We start from the raw sequence: 4,249 nt of genomic DNA on the forward strand, positions 1-4,249 counted from the left end.
AAGGTAGAATCTTTCCCATTTTCTCCAGAAATCCTCTACCATTCGTCGAAGAGCTTGCCAGCGAGAGAGACGAGATACATTTTCGTCTAAGAGGGACGGCTCGGGAACGATATTAAGAGCCGAACCAATCAAGAAATGAGCTGGTGTAAGAACGTCATAATTGCTAGGATCCTCGGAGATTGCACAAAGACGTCTAGAGTTCAAAACAGCCTCAATTTGAACTAATACAGTGTAGAACTCCTCGTAGGTAAGCAGGGTAGCTCCGACAATTTTTTTAAGGTGTGTTTTGACGGATCGTACTCCAGTCTCCCATTTTCCGCCAAAATGTGGTGCAGCTGGAGGATTAAACCTCCATTGTGTCCCGTCGTCGCTCAAGATTCCAGCAATGTGTTTCCACTCCTTTGAAGCAGCTGAAAACATTGTCCGAAGTTCGCGGTCGGCGCCAACCAGATTCGTTCCGCAGTCACTGTACAAATATTTACAGAGACCTCGACGACCGGAAAATCGCTTATATGCTGCCAGGAAACCCGATGTTGAATAATCGGTCGCTATTTCGAGGTGAATGGCCGATGTTGCTAAACATATAAACAATACTAAGTACCCTTTATAAGTCTTACCGCATCGCCCTCGGAAGGTTCGAAGCTGAAAAGGTCCAGCGTAGTCGACTCCGGTGTTGGTGAATGGTCTGGATGGTGTGACACGTGAAGGGGGCAACTGTCCCATAAGTTGCTGGCTCGCCTCCGTCCGTTGTTTAGCACAGATCATACATTTTTGGATGAAGGATCTGATCGGAACGCGACCACCGACAATCCAAAAACGACGTCGTATTGACGACAAGGTTAGCTGGGTGCCTCCGTGCAATGTGCTCCGATGGTGACTGTCTATGATTAATGTTGTTAATCTGGATTCTTTGGGCAATATAATCGGATGCTTCTCGTCCCAATCCAGAGCAGCAAATCTAAGGCGACCAGTCACTCTAAGAAATCCTTCACCATCAAGGAATGGAGTAAGTCGGTACAACGAACTTGAATTCTTTACCACTCGTCCTTCTTGCAGAGTTCTGACTTCTTCGTCGAAATGAAACTTTTGACATTCTCGTATCCAGAACATAAGAGCATGGTTAATTTCTTTTGGTGAAAGAATTTCTGTAACAGAATCAAATTTTAGTCTGTTGAAAATGCGAAAGCACCAGGCTGTGACGCGAAGAAGCTTATTAAGCGTTGAATATCAATGTTTCAGGTCCCAGCCATACGTGACAGATGCTGTATGAATAATTGGATTAGAACGTTGCTCTCGTTTTGCCTCGGGTGGTGCTGCTGGTCGACCGGAAGGCCAGTTGGACGAAGGTAGAGACAACCACGAAGGTCCTGACCACCAAAACGAATCATACTGCAGTCGATGTACGGGAACTCCTCTAGAAGCGAGGTCAGCAGGGTTGTCTTGACTCGTAACATAGGACCACTGAGCTTTGGGTAATTCCTGGATTTCTATTATTCGATTACGGACGAAGTCCTTTCATCTGCTTGGGTGGCTGCATATCCATGAAAGGACCACCGTCCAATCACTCCACAGATGGACGGGAACATCTTGGAAGTCTAAAACACTTAGAACGCGTTTCGTCAACCGCACCAGAAGAACAGCCGCGCATAACTCGAGCCGCGGGATAGTAACACTTTTTAAAGGCGCCACTTTTGTTTTAGAACCAATTAACGAAATTACAACTTTACCGGGTTTAGTTACACGAAGGTAAATGACTGCTCCAAACGCGTTATTAGAAGCGTCCGCGAAACCATGCAATTCAATGGAAGTGACGTCGCTGTTCATCCCAAGCCAGCGCGGTACGCGAATAGTTGGAATACCGCGAAAATCGTCAAGAAACGACGTCCATTTCGAAACCAAGTCGTTTGGTAAAGATTCATCCCAGTCGAGTTTGCGCGTCCACAATTCTTGCATGAAAATCTTCGCTGTGATTATCAACGGAGACAACCACCCGAGAGGGTCGAATAACCGCGCAATAAATGATAATACCGAACGTTTGGTAAGTTTTACAGAATTTTCGCGCATAAAGTTCAAACTAAATAGAAATTGATCGTCTACTTTATTCCAGAGAAGTCCGAGCTCGCGAGGAGAGTGACCATCATCAATGTCTAGGGTACTCGTTTCTGCGATGAGATCAGAAGACAATAATGTAAGAGCTTCCGAACGGTTCGAATTCCACTTATGCGCGTTAAAACCGCCCGCCGTTAACACTTGGTTTAGTTGGAAGATTACCTCCTGCACCTCATCAATATCATTCCCTCCGGAAAGAATGTCGTCAACATACGTGTCTCTGAAAAGTATCACCGCGCCGAGAGGTTGACGAGAATGATGTTCGTTCGCGAGTTGACGAAGGCAACGAATTGCCAAGTAAGGCGCGCATGACAGCACGTAACCGTGGTGAGTTCGTAGCTCTTAAGCTTTTGCGAAGAGTCTTCCCGCCACATGATCCTCTGGAATGGTAAATCATCCTCATGCACCTTGATCTGGCGGTACATCTTCTCAAGATCGCACGAAAAAGCTACCGCGTGGCGCCTCCACCGCATTAAAACGTCTATTAATTCGTTCTGGAGTTTTGGTCCCGTATGAAGGCAATCGTTTAGTGACACTCCCGTTAACGTTGGTTGGGACCCGTTAAAAACCACCCGCAATCGCGTGGTCGAACGGGTTTCACGAACGACTCCATGGTGAGGTAAATAATAGTTCGGAAAAGTTAATTTCCCAGAAACATGCCGCATATGTCCCAATGAAAGATACTCGCTCATAAATTTACTATATTCGAACTTGAGCTGTTCATTTTTCGCGAACCTTAACTCCATTCGGTTGAAAGAACCCACAGCGACCGAATAAGAAGTTCCGAGCTCATTAGGCGACTTCCGAAAAGGCAACCGTACTAAAAATCGACCGTTCGAATCCCGCGAATGAGTTTGTGTGAAGTGCTCTTCACACTCGCGTTCGTCAGATGAAAGACGCGGAATATTGACGGTATCATCTTCTTGCTTCCAGAAGCGCTGCATCACGTCGAGGAATTCCCGGTCGATGGAACATTGAAAACCATAAGAGCTCGAATGATTAGAAGGTTGTCCAGATAACGCGCCGGAAAGAACCCAACCGAGGGCAGTTTGCTGCGCAATTAAAAGACCGTCTTTGCTCTTTAATACACCGTTTTGAATTATTTTTGAATAAAACTGAACTCCCAGTATTAAGTCGATTTTTCTTTCTGAGGTAAACTCTGGATCCGCTAAAGGCAGGTCACTCATTTCAATCGGTAAGTGTTTAAAACGCTTTTGAGGCAAATAAGAGGTTAATTATGGTAAAATTAAAGTTTCCTCTTCGAAGGAAATGATCGGATTCAGTCGCGAAACCAACCGTACCGATACCACGCCGTTGGTAACGCAGGTACGCTTCGACCCGATCCCGGTTATAGGAACGTTCGCTGAACGCCGTTGAAGATGAAGCTGTTGAACTAATGTTTCGCCGACGAAAGACACCTCCGAACCTTGGTCAATCAACGCGCGAACTATTAACGAATCTCCGCGGGGCGAGATGATCCGCACTAAAGCCGTGGCAAGGAGCACCGAAGTATGAAGGTGATGAGAATGTACGACATGGCTTGATGAAGGAAGTTGTTTCGCTGGAGAGTTCGATTGTGGATTGGTGTTTTTATTATTAAATATACGTGCCCCGGGAGGAGCTTCGTGAAGGGTGGAATGATGGGGCTTGTTACAGAACCGACACCGTTTAGAAACTCGACATTTTTTAAACAAGTGTGGCCCCAAACAATTAAAACAGAGACCCCGTGAGATTATTAAATCTGTTCTTTGAGACGCATTCCGTGTTAAATACTCTGGGCAACTGGCAATGTAATGAGCAGCGCCGCAAGCCGAACATCCCGAAGTTGGAACTGATGCGTTGTGAGATTTGAAATTAAAATTTTTATTAAACGATTGCGTAACTCTTTTATTATTTCCAGGCAGCTTTTCGATCGCTTCAAGGGTGTAGATTCTACGAACAAGAAATTCCTCAAACTCCTCGAATGTTGAAGGGTCACGATAACTGCTAATGGACTTTTCCCAATCTTTAGCCGTTTCTGAATCGAGCTTGCGAACAATCAAATAAACCAAAATATTATCCCAATACTTTATCGGACATCCCAACGACTCCAATGCCCCCAATGCTTCTTTAACTTCCCCGAGAAGTTTCTTCAATTCAG

The 4,249-nt window shown here is 45.5% G+C and overlaps 1 long non-coding RNA gene across 1 annotated transcript; it reads left to right on the forward strand.

Moving 5' to 3' along the window:
- The first annotated feature begins 1,432 nt into the window (after positions 1-1,432).
- LOC139430935 (uncharacterized) lies at positions 1,433-3,945 on the forward strand. Its single transcript, XR_011641298.1, has 4 exons — positions 1,433-2,038; positions 2,108-2,188; positions 3,043-3,304; positions 3,362-3,945. It is a non-coding gene; the product is annotated as an uncharacterized lncRNA (long non-coding RNA).
- The last annotated feature ends 304 nt before the right edge of the window (positions 3,946-4,249 follow it).

This window comes from Onthophagus taurus, chromosome 1, assembly GCF_036711975.1.
Source record: "Onthophagus taurus isolate NC chromosome 1, IU_Otau_3.0, whole genome shotgun sequence".
NCBI lineage: Eukaryota > Metazoa > Arthropoda > Insecta > Coleoptera > Scarabaeidae > Onthophagus > Onthophagus taurus.